The following is a 13,577-nucleotide window of genomic DNA, read 5'->3' as shown; positions in this document are numbered from 1 at the left end:
GAAAGAAAGAAAGAAAGAAAGAAAGAAAGAAAGAAAGAAAGAAAGAAAGAAAGAAGTAAAAGTACTAAGAAATTATTTATGGTGCAGTTTAATAATATGTCAATTTAGCTGAATTATAGTGAATTCAATCCAATAAGTCACAGGTTTATGGCCCAATTAATACTCCCAGACATGAGTTGAATTTTATGGAGCAAGCCTTAAATCCAAATAGGAAACTGCCTCAATGGCTCTTGTGAAGCTAGTAGTCAATGGCTCTTGTGAAGCTAGTAGTTAGTATTGTAGTTCACAAGGTTCAAAGATGAGTAACAGTACTAACAATTTTCTCACCTGGGAGGATGGCACACATTAAGTTCCAACACTATAAAAGGTGGTTAGTAGGTTGAAACTTCCAGGATAATACAAGATTATTTTTTCCAAGTCATATGACTTGAGAATATAGCATCTTTATCCAGAGCGTTTTCCTATTAAGTTTTGGATAGTAACAAAATATAATGGAAATTTTCTGTATTATTTTGGGGTTGTCTGTGGGATCCCACTGATCAACAACTGTAAAAGAGCTATCTCACATCTGGCACTGGATGTTGTTTTTGTTTTTTTGTTTGTGTTTCTTTTTGATAGCCTACTAGCCTACTACAGCTAGCTTTATTTACATCCCAAATGTTACCCCTTGCTGGTCTCTCCTAGAGATTTACATCCCAACTCCCCTCCTCCACTTTTGAGAGGGTACTCTTCCCCCTCTGGGATTCCCCTTCCCTAGGACATCAAGTCTCTAAAACTGCATCCTCTCCTACTGAGGCCAGACATGGCAGTCCTGTGCTACATATGTGCTAGTGTCCTAGGACCAGTCCATGTATGCTCTTTGGCTGGTAGCTTAGTCTCTGGAAATTCCCTTGGTTCCATGTTAGTTGACATTGTTGGTCTTCTTATGAAGTTGCTGTGCCCTCCTTCTGTCCTTCCCCTAACACTTCCACAGGGATCCTGAACTCAGTCCAAGAGTTGTCTGTAAGCATCTGTATCTGTCTCAGTCAGCTGGTGGTAAAGATTCTCTGAGGACAGCCATGATAAGCTCCTACTGCATCAATAATAGGGTTTGGTGCCCGCCATGGAATGGATCAGAAGTTGGGCCGTCACTGGATGGTCTTTCCTTCAGTCACTGCTCAATTTTTGTTCTTGCATTTCTTTTAGACAGGAATAATACTGGGTCAAAATTTTAGAAGGTGAGTTGGTGACCGCAACCCTCCACTTGGGGCCCTGTCTTTCTACAAGACCCTCATATTCATGCAGTTCTTAACTAGAGACTCACAAATCGTTAAAATGCAGACGATAAGAGATTTTGAGTATCCAGTCTTAAATGAACAGTCAAAAATCTATATTCTATGCCTTCCAACAAGTATCAAGGGTAATTGCAGAAAAATTCTAAGTATCAGAAGTAGTAAAGTGACTATGGTAAATCGATGGCTTTGAGTCATAATGTGATGTTGCATGAATGAACTCACAGCAATGATGACTACTTCAATAAAGATCATCAGTCTACCTTGGATGTTGTTTTGGTTGGCTGCTTATTTTCTATACAATGGTCCAATACCCATGTGCATATTGAAGGTACAATGTAGATTCTGTGGAGTTGAAAAAGAGTACATGAAAAGACGGGATCTGAAAGGACAAAGGGGTAGACTTGATCAAAACACATCACATTCGTGTATAAAATTCTCAAACAAAAGCAAAGAAATTATTAATGTATCAAATAAAAATGAGAGCCTCAGTAAGGAAAGTTTCTGCTGCTGAACTTTTGGGGCACATTTCTGGGGCCTGCTGGGAATAGGACTTCTAAAAGCATGTATGTCTGGAAGACTGTGGTGCAAGGCCACTTTTGCTGGCTACAAGCGAGGTCTCCGGAACCAAAGAGAGCACACGGCTCTTCTTAAAATTGAAGGCGTTTATGCCCGAGATGAAACTGAGTTCTACTTAGGCAAGAGATGTGCTTATGTGTACAAAGCAAGTACAATACAGTGACTCCTGGAGGCAAACCAAACAAAACCAGAGTGATCTGGGGGAAGGTAACTCGGGCCCACCGAAACAGTGGCATGGCTCATACCAAATTCCGAAGCAACCTTCCTGCAAAGGCCATTGGACACAGAATCCGTGTGATGCTGTACCCATCCCGGATTTAAACTAATGAAGAGTAAAAAAATAAAAATAGATTTGTGCTCTTGTTTTTTTTAAATAACAGCCTGAAATTTTCTAGTTATCACAATAAGTTTAGAATTTGAGGTATATCTGTATTTTGTGCATAAAAAGAGAATACCAGAGTTATACTCCTTAAAGAATTGGGTTAAAAGAGTAGTGGTTTAATGAAGTTTTAAGAAAAGTATACATGAGTTCAATAGGTTGCATTCTGTGCCAGAAAGTAAATATCTTTTCAAAAGCTGTACTAAACCTTGATAAATGCCCAAAGAACTCAACCCAAATATGTAATCAACCATTCACATTGCAGTTCTGTTCACAATAGCTAGAAAATGGAAATGACCTAAATGTCTATATCAATTAACAAATAGATAATGAAAGCATAGTCCATATGCACTATGGTGTATTATTCATGTATTTAAAAAAAATGAAAGCAAGAACAATGCAAGAAAATGGATAGAACTAGAAAATATCATGAGTGAGGAACCAGAAAGACAAAGATCTACAGTTTTATCCTCATCTGAGGCTACTAGCTTCAAATCTTCAAATATGAGTATATTTCCTAGTATAAGAGCAGAAGCCAGGAAATTAAAAGGAACCATTGGTGAGTTAATGTAGGACAATATGCAAGGCAATAGAAAGACTTGATTTCTTGATGAGGAAATTGGAAAAAGTAGAAGGGCTATAATTAAGTTGCACACAGAAGAGATGAGGGCAAAACAATCATAAAGACATCTGAAAACTATAAGCATTTATATAATTGGCTACCTACCTAAAACTTTCTATAACACACACACAAGTCATAAAGAATTACACTAGTAGCTGTCTACATAAATGTACCTATAATATACACAAGACAGTATATATGAAGAGAGTAAAAATGAAAATTTTCCATATTGGCTGACAATGCTCTCTCTAGGAACCAGAGACTATCTAACAAGTCCCAAATACCAGACATTAGAAACCCTCTTTTGAGTAGTTGTTTAGTATTGTCCAAGAGATTTTAAAATATTACAAACTATGGCTATTGTCCTCGATTGCCTCCAATGATAAGACCCTATTCAATAAGGTACCATGAACTTCAGTCACAGGGGTCAGAATCTCATGAGATGGAAGTGTCCTGAAAGCCTTCTTCTTAAAAACTTTCGTTGTACCAGTAGCTGTCACACAAGTTTCCAAAGCAGATAAGCAACTAACTCATGCATGTATGTAAAGTCTATTACTAGAAAAATGGGCTATAAATTTAAAAAAGAGCAATGGAGAAGGTTTGGAGGGAGGAAACAGAAGAGTGAATTAATTATGTGATTATATTATAATCTCAAAAAATAGAAGAAATTACTGAAACAGCCAATATAGTTGATCATGCACAGCTAGTGGTTGAACACTTGAGAATGTATATCTTTCTGGCCCATTAGCAGAAAGTAGTAAAAGCCTAAATAAGCTTAAAATTTGCCTTAATCAAAATGAGTAAAACAGTAGGAAGCCTTATCATTTGCCCAAATTGAAAAAGCACAGATGATGACAGCAACAACCAAAAGGAAAAATAAGAATATAAAATGTTCAACAACATAAACCACTACTAGAATGAGCAAAGATTTCTGGATATTAGTAATAATCATCTTTTGCTGTCTTTGTTTCTAATGATAGGGGGATTATTTTTTTTAGTTAACTGAATGCTTGTTTTCCAAATCAGTCCATAGAACTCATTTAAAAACTTAGAAATGGGCTCATTTGGCAAAAGTCTCTCACTCCCTGTACATCAGGATCTATCTGTTAATTTCCATCTACTGAAAAAGCTTCTCTGATCAGGATTTCATGTAGCTCTAATCTATAGGTATAGCAATATGCTATTAGGATCCATTGTATTGCTATGTTCCTTTAGCAGGGTAATAACAGTAGGTTTTCTCTAAGGATCATCACCTATCTAGTCTTATATTCTTGACAAATTAAGCAGTGCCATATATTGGTTACATCTCATGGACTGGGCCAGAAATATAATTTTTCAAATAAGGGAAGTGAATGGTTTCTTCCCTAATATCTGTGCTACTATTGTACTAGCATATCTTGTAGGCAGATCACTGTTGTAGTTCACAGAGTTTGCAGCTAAGTAGTGATAGTGATGATTGGTTTTCTTCTCTGATAGTACATTACATATTTTCCAGAACCATCCATGCAAATCATTAGTAGTTGAGGGCATGAGAGCTTTCATTTGTGCACCGACTTAATTTCTTAGTGTCCAGTGAAATACAGAAATGACTTTGGCAGTAGAGTCCCGTCATCTGGTTCTGGAGGATAACCAATATCTTTGTCTATAATCTCAGAGGACAGCCATGCTAGGCTCCTGTCTGTAAGCACTTCAGAGCACCAGTAATAGTGTCAGGCCTTGCTGCCCATTCCCTCCACATCCTCCAGGAGATGAATCCCAAGTTGCAGGTCTGTGGGCAGCCCTTCCTTCAGTCTCTTCTCCAATTTTATCCCTACATTCTTTTAGATAGGAACAGTTCTGGGTCAGAAATTTTGACTGTGCATTGTTATTCCTGTCCCTTGACCTGGAGCCCTGTCTATCTACTAGAGGTAGACACTTTGAGTTCCCTCTCCCCTCTTGTTAGGCAATTTGACTGAAGTCACCACATTTAGTCCTGGACGTCTCTCAAACACAAGTGTCTATGACTTTCTCGCGAGTCCTCCAACCTCCCATCCCCAGAAGCTGTATATTTCCATTCATTCTCCTGGCCTTCTGGGTTTCTAGCCTTTTCCATCCACCCTTCACATACCTGATCCTGTTCCTTACTTGAGCCTTCCTCTTGAAACTTCTAATAGTCTGTGGGTTATATCCTGGGTATTCTGATTTTTTGTTTCTTTTTTTATTTTGTTTTGTTTTGTTTTTGGCTAATATCCACTGATTAGTGAGTACAAAGCATGCATATCCTTTTGGGTCTGGATTACCACACCCAGAATGATATTCTCTAGTTTTATCCATTTGCCTGCAAAATCCAGTGTCCTCATTTTTTTTTATTTTTTTATTTTTTTGTGTCCTCACTTTAAATAGCTGAATAGTATTCCATTGTATAAATAAACCACAATTTCTGTATCTATTCTTTGATCAAGAGACATTTGGGTTGTTTTTCTGTTTCTAGCTATTACAAATAAGGCAGCTATGTCATAATGGCAGCTTAGCCATTCTGATTGGTATAAGGTGAGATCTCAGGGTTGTTTTGATTTGCACTTTCCTGATGGCTAAGGACTTTGAACATTTCTTTAAGTGCTTTCCAGCCATTCTCGATTCCTCATATTTAATATAAAAGTTTTTGTTTTAGAAATATACACGTATTTATGTTTGTATCTTGTAGATGTATGTTTAAGAGCACGTGTCTGTGGTGTCAAGATCTGTTGGGGCTGTACTTCATTGGGGTTAGTTATATTGAACCATTGAATACTTTCTGTGTAGATTCTTTGAGTGCTTTTGGATGGTTAGAAGTGGGCAAGAGACATGATGAAATTCATACAATTACTTGGTGAAAGAACATTTCAGACAAAGAAGGAGAAAAAGTAAAGTTTGAGCTTTGGCTCCTTGAGGTAATGTAAGGAGACCCATAGCCAATAAGTGAGAATGGTTAATGAGATGTTTGTCCAAAAGACCAGTCCTGAAGATTCTTTTGGCTCTTGGAAGGACGTAGGATTACAACTTAGTGAAGTAGGTTACCATTTGAGTATTGAGTGATATGGTCTAACCTAAGTTAAAATGATCACTCTGACTTTTTATGAGAATAAACTCTGCTAGAACAAAGGTTAGAACAGATAGAACAACAGCTAAGGATTTTACAAAAGGCCAGAGCCAGTGTTAATAACTTAGACATTATGATGATAATGAATATTTGAAAAGTGGTCACATTTTACAAGTCCAATTCACCCTCCATATCCACCAGCTCTACATTCACGGATCCAAAGTCTCAAGTAAAAAGTAATCTAACCACTGCCCCAATTCAAAATATCTATAGCAGAGTTATGGAAAGCATTGTCATTTGAGATAGACGTAATCTTTTGTTTAACTTAAGTAAAAAATGAACTATATTCTACAAATATAATTACTAACATAGACAATTTATTCTTAAATAATTTTTATTCATATATAACTATGAAACCATTTAAATTAAAATAACCGTTTCTAACATCCCTTTTAATCTTATTTTCTGGGTTTTTATCTGTTCATAGTCTTTATTATTTTATAGCTTAAAATATTTATATATTTTTAAATGGAATTTGACACAACCATTTATAAAATTAGTCAAAATTTCAACTTTTTATTTCTTTTCACATCTCACTGGGAATCTCTATACAGATGATGGTGATGCCAATTTTATCATAAGGAGAGCCATTATGATATATTTGATATTTTACTATAGCAAAAGTATCAGACTACTTCTAGTTACTATGAACACTCTTTATTTTTAGTCTGACACAGCTAAATAGTTAGTCAATGAATTTGATTATCAGAAGTGCCACAAAATTACTGGTTTAAGACATGGTATGTACTTGAATAAAGGTTTCTATAAAAAGAAACTTCACATAAGTCACTTAAGGTTTTAAAGTTATAACCTATTTCCCATTCCTTCATAGAATTCTGTTTCTCTACACAGTTTAAGAAAAGCAGACAACCATGAAGTGAAAACAGATCTTTATTATGCTTTTAATATCTCTGTCCTATGTTTCACACACTTAATATATTTTCTTTCTTTACATGTTTGACCTCATCAAAGCTGGCACAGAACTTTTAAATTGGGATAGATATATCATGTATCTAACATAAACTCTGCAATCTTAATACATAGATCATTAGTCTCTCTGTCTCTGTCTGTCTGTCTGTTTGTCTGTCTCTGTCTGTCTGTCTCTGTCTGTCTGTCTCTGTCTCCTCTCTCTCTCTCTCTCTCTCTCTCTCTCTCGCCTCCCCCCACAACATAATAAACATTTAGCAAAGTGAGACAGTTGATTGATCATTTGATTGTAATTTTTGATGCTTTGTTTTGAGTAATCTCGCCTTGGGTTGTTTGGATAAAGATGCACTACTTAATCAACTAAAATCTTACCCTCATTTTCCTGTCCAATGCCCTCCCTGCATAGAAGTGTCAGAACATACTCAGAATGCTGTTTTCTCACCTCAATCTGCTTCTTTCTGACATTGCCTTTTGAGCTTCTTACTTCAGTAACTATCATCACATTGAGCAACCTTTTACAATTATTAGTATTTAGAAATGAATAACCCAGAGAGCAATTAAATGTGTTGGCCTTCTTGCAGTCTGTAATTTCCCCTTTCCTCTTAAGTGGAGGACTCAACTCTTCAGTGACATTCTTTTGATTCCTAGGCACTTACAGTAAGCATTTTCTTATTTCATTTGATAACCTCTGCTAATCGGGTTTCAGTCTGTGACTCTGTCTTATCACTTTGCCCTAGCATAGACCAAGTAATTACTACTCTTACATTTTTACCTTGTAACCACATTTTCCCTGACTTTTTAATGTAATTTCATTGGTGCCCTATACTTAAGCTAGGGCACTCTAGGTTTCTGAAGGTGATTGTCTGAGATGAGACATATAATCAGATTCCTGAACTACTTTCACAGTACATATTGGATACATTGTACACTAATATTTGTGCACTGAGAAATGTCAGAACTTTGAAACCTTTATTTTAAACAACCAATGAATATTATTATAAACGTTTAACTTATTTTTAAGGAGATTTTTTATTAAGAGACAACATTTTAATTTCTGATAATTTGTACACATAAAAAGTTCAGATAATGGAATGACAACTCACAAGTATTTTACTGAATTGTGCTTGTATGTTTTCACGAATTTCTTTTAACTAAAAGATAAAGGTGATAGGAGGAAAATACAAGAATAAACAAAAACAACAGCAAAACAAAATTTCTATTTTGTTTTGAAAAGTAGTATATGGAATTTATTACTTACCAGATGGTATACTTTTGTTTTGGTTTTTAGAAATGCATGTATTTCTGCTTAATGAATATCTTACTCTCATAAACAGTCAGTGTTTTTTTAGGGTTTTTATGTGTAGTGGAAAGGTGGGGGATTGTTTTATTCCTATTGATTTTTCCTGTTTAATCACAGACTGTCTCAACAAACTGTAAAACTGTAGTTGAATTGATGTTCATGAGCCAATTTTTTAAATTATGTGGAGACTAATGAGGAAACTTGCTTTGATTAGGTTATGGAAGATGTGGTGTATCCAGCACTTGCATAGTAATTCTCAGGAAGAAATGCAATTGTCCAGCATGAACCTGGTCCCAGTAAGTATGTTTTCATATTATGTATTTTTATCATTTTCCAGGAATATAAAGGAATCATGACTGACAACTTAAAATATAAATGTGCTGCCAAGGCAGCACCAGGCCAACAGTGGTGCAGAAGAGAAAGACGAGGATTGAGTAACTGTCAATGATCATAATTGCCTACAGAGCTGAGTACCTCTGCACAGTATAGTCTGTGCTTTTTTCTCTCTGTGAGTCTTAGAGTCTGATGTGTCACACTGACAGTCAAAAAGGAACTGCCTTATTTTTTCTGTAAAGTCAGGGTTTCTTTTTATTTCTGTGTGTTAGTCACTTGAGACTGGCACCTGACTGAAGGAAAGGCAGGATCAATATCCCAATGATCAGTATTGAAAACAGTACAATGTAGTCTTTAAATGTTGGTGTAAGCTTGTAGCCTCTTTGCCTCTGCTATACAAAATTAATATAGTGTACTTTAGAAAATTCCAACAGAAAATGAAGAAAGCTTAAAATTATGCATATCTACTTTATACAGAAATAATATCTGATAATATGTTTTTATTCTTTCAAAATAATTATTTACTTGTTAGACATAAAATCTATCCAAATTTAATTGTAAAAAGCAGATGCAGGTATGATCTGGAGTGGCGTCTAATATGTTGTGTCGTGAACAGCTTCTGTTGTCCTAAAGATTCATCTCAATACTGATATTGAGAACTTTGCCAACTCAGTGTTATAAACAATGCAGGAGTTTATTAAGGCAAATTAAGCTCCATGGGCAAAATTATAAACTTCAATTTCAGGATGCAGAATAGGAGGATCTGAAATCATTAACATTTTAGTCTAAGCAGAGGGCCAAGTGACTCATTGTCTTTTTTTCATGTGTGTGTTTCCACTGAAGTCAAATCACTGTGATTTTCTTTGGATTTGTTACATTCTACTTCATTGTGTGTCCAGTATCCCTTATTTCAAAAGGAATTGGTGTTTTAGTCAAACACTTTAAAATATCATGTTTTTAATTTTATCAAGATATTCTTCCAAAAATAAAGTTTATTTATAATAAAGATACATAGCCATAGTATCTTTGCTAATAGTAATATTAGCATAGCTAATATTTAATTAATTTAGATATATAATGAAAGGTTCTTAGTTTGTTTATTTGTTAAGGAGATACACTTTTGTGACAATTCGTGCTAATTCTGTGCTACAATATTCATTCTGCATTGATAATAACAGATTTTCAGATCTACAGTTTTTTTTTTTTTGACATCAGGTTCTCTTTGACAAATCACATTTCTTTATTTTAATTAGAAAAGCTAATTTTATAGATTTTTAAAAGGTGATGCATGTATCTTAAAAGGATTTTAAGAATTTTAATGGTTCATTCCTTATTTGTATACCTATATAATAGTATATTGTTAAAAACATTAGAATAGAAACTATAGTTATATATTGCATAAAACCATTCACATAATCAGATAACTAAGGCACAAGTGAGCCTCATCACCCTCAAATGTTATATAGTAGCAATCACAAATATTAACTCGACAATAAGATTTATAATGTTGAAAAGAAGAATTAGTGAAATTAAGCCAATCCTCTCTAGGCAAATTAGTTCATAAAATTCTGTCTTGAAAAGAATGCCAATATAATCAAAAATAAAGTCAACATTATTCCTCTTTTTGATTTATAAACCACAATGTAAACATGCTTTACAGAGAGTTCATCAGTTTTTGTTTGTGGCATCCAGATTTGGAAAGTATTGTTTTATATGAATTTTAAGCAAAATTTCTGTTTAAATTTATCTAATTTTAATTTTTATAAACTCAACAATCCTAATATAATTAGAAATCTATTTTCTCCATTCTGCTTGTGATGAGCATGGTTTGTTTGCTCAGTTCATCAGTCTTTTTTATTTCTTGTCTTTTTCCTCTTTTATAGTTCTAAATTGTATGGTATTAGATTTTATTGAAAGATACACAGCAACTCTAGAGAAATTATACAAACCTATTAAAAGTATAACATACTGTTTTTTTTTCTTAAAACCTGAACTTGATTTATTATGTAAAATGTTTATTGCAGATCAAGAAAATTGGTTAACCAGTGTTAATTCTGCAAATAATAGTTATATCTGTTTCCCATGTTTGGTTTATTGTATATATTTGTAGTAATGAATATATACCACTCTAAAATGACATGCTGAAGGGTCATTGTCATCTTGTTATACATTAACAATGTACATTTTTTATAAAATTGATAAACAATATTTTGTATTTGTTTTGGCTCAAGTACTTTAAATTTAAATATTATCCATTTTGTATGTCATTTAAATGCTTCTATATAACTGTGGATAAAGATTCTAATTTACAGAAATATGCAGGTTTTCCAAGTTCCTAAGGGAAAGAAGAAGTCAAACTAAATGAAAATCAACAAAAGGCAACAAATCAACCAGGTAGAACACTGTGTTCAACATGGACATTATGGAAGATTTTTAATAAGAGCAAGGACAAAGATCTTTGTTAATACCCTGCCAACTAAGCTTACAACTGGGAAGTCTGGGTTCTGTTCCCAGTACCACTACTTATTCATGTTATTGTTTTACAGAAGCCACTTAACCTTGTGTAGCCTTTGTGGGATTGCAAAAGTCACTTAACCTTTCAACCTTAGTTTCCTCTTATACTGATTAAAGATAAATAATATATGCCTTGAATAACTGTTATGAGAATTAACTGGGGAATGTCCATTTAAGTGCTTTGCCTATTGGAAAAATTATGCATTGCACATATGTACACACAGCCAAGCCCAACTAAACACTCAACAGAATTTTCATTCCAAATGGCAAAGGCCAATTGGATGCTTTGAATCAGATATCTTAAGATGAGTTTAGACAATGGATATGATAGAAAATTTAAAATCAATCATTACATGATGCTCTTACTATGGTAGAAGAAGGAAAAAAGACATTTAAAAATTAATATTTAATAGGTACATTAGATAGTTTTTTCATTAAGTCCTTATAATAGTAAAATATAAGTTTATGTCTCCACTTCATAGATAAGTGAATGTCTGAGAGCTTAATTTTCTAAGTGAATCATTCAGAATTAATCAGAGACTGCAGAGAAGCGTGGAATCAAATTGAAACCATCAAGAAACTTTGGGTCTTTCCATCATGTTGGTTTCCAATACAACTAGAGAAGGCCATACATACATGTGACAGTGCATTTACTGTTTTATTAGGTCTTTCTTAGCCACTAAGATAATTACAAAAATACCAGGAAAAGCCTCCCTTTACTACATTCTTCAGGGTCTCTTTAGTGTAGAAGCCTGACATTAACATGCCATGTGGGTCAATGATAGTTTCTGGAAACTAACAAAATAGCATGAGAAGTTTGATAATAGGAATCTATATTTTCTAAAAAAACATGTCAAGAATTTTGCCAACATCAATATTTGAGGACAATGGTGAAATAAAATCATTCCTTCATGTGAAATAATCATTTGAAATATCTCTTTCTAGATAGTAGCCCCAGACCATGATCTTTATCAGTTAGATTTTTAGTAAATGATAGAATAAAGAAGGACATTAAAAATCAAGGTAAGAAATACACTTTAGTAAAATTAAAAATTAAAGGCAAAATGCTATATTAGGAAATGTATTTACACCTCTATGAGAAAGAGTAATTTTGCTTTCCCTTATGTACACTAGATAGTATTTATTTAGTTTAATTGAAATGTCTTTTTTAAAGTATTGAGAATGAATATAAGGAATGGTCTAGATTTAAATTTCAACCACAAATGGCTTGTCTCTAGTTATTGAAGCCAACACTTTAAAGAAGTCATTGCAAATAAATGGGTAAACCATTGCAACATTCTAGTTTCTGCAGCTTCCAGAAGCTTAGCTTTCTGACTCCATGAAATGAATGGAATGGTCACCAGCATGCCTGTTGTAAAATGTGTGCCTTCCCAAGTGCTGTATGGCAAAGCTTAGCATACTTATTTTTCTGGTTGGCTTTTTAGATTTGTGCAAATTTTCAGGAAAGTTTGACACAAAGTTTTCTTTTTGTTTCTCATTTCTAAATTTATTCCTGTTAAGAGGTGAAGTTTTATGTACTCTACTCTAATGGAGAGATTGTGGCTTTAGTACCTTTCCTAGGATTTGTTGGAAACATATGGAGAGCAGATTATTTAGGTTGTAAAACTTGCCACTTCAGATTTGGTTCACTTGTCTTGTCTGCTTCCTGTCATCCACTCTTCTCTTTCACACACTATGAGCCTCATTTTGGCAAAGTTACATGTCGTCAGCTGATGAGATCTTATAGGCTCTGGCATATGTAGGTGTGTATAAACCTGTGGCAAAACTTCAGCTTCTGACATGAGAGAAAGAATATTAGTTCTTCATTCTTTAGTTTGTAAAAAAAACAAAACTCCAAGGTTACAATTCATTTATTTCTGAGTCCAAAATATACTTAAAACAAAGTACTTGGGAATTGTGGAAGAGACAAGTTTGTCTACCAGTCAGAAAAGATCCATGTTTAAGAAAGTAAGAAAACGACAAAAGTAAAACCAAATTATTTTCTGGAAAGTTAAAAAATGAGGAATGTTCTGGCATAGGGACTCAGAAGATTTACTAGATAAACAAAAATTTGAATGACTGTACAAAGAAGTATCACAGGTAGCTTGTTGTCTACAAAACTGAAAAGCATGGTCCTGTAATAATGAAATGGAAGTACCCTGGCACAGAAGCCCACTTCTGTGAAAGGAGAACCACACAGAGCTGCAAGTATAGCTATGAAGTGAAGCAAGTGACCTTCTGGTTTGGGGAAAGTTATAGAAAGTTTATATGGAATGCTGTATAGTCCTTTAGGTTCTTTGATTAGAAAATTTCCTGACCTTAGAACTCATTAAATTCTTAGCAACAAAAATAATGAAAGTGACAATTATTGAGACCTATTTTTAAATAATGTAAAATATTGATAATAATAATTAAGTTATAGTGGGTAGATAGATAAGCAGGTCATGTCAGTAATAGAAAACATATAAAGCCTAAAGCTCAGTAGATAAGAAAGAAAGAAAGAAAGAAAGAAAGAAAGAAAGAAAGAAAGAAAG

General features: G+C 34.1%; 1 pseudogene; it reads left to right on the top strand.

The window, feature by feature from the left end:
* Positions 1–1,825: 1,825 nt before the first annotated feature.
* LOC114632698 lies at positions 1,826–2,214 on the top strand (annotated as a pseudogene).
* The last annotated feature ends 11,363 nt before the right edge of the window (positions 2,215–13,577 follow it).

This window comes from Grammomys surdaster, unplaced genomic scaffold (assembly GCF_004785775.1).
Source record: "Grammomys surdaster isolate TR1022 unplaced genomic scaffold, NIH_TR_1.0 97, whole genome shotgun sequence".
NCBI classification, from domain to species: domain Eukaryota; kingdom Metazoa; phylum Chordata; class Mammalia; order Rodentia; family Muridae; genus Grammomys; species Grammomys surdaster.
The sequence above is the reverse complement of the archived record's forward strand: the minus strand, read 5'-3'. Positions and strand labels throughout refer to the sequence as shown.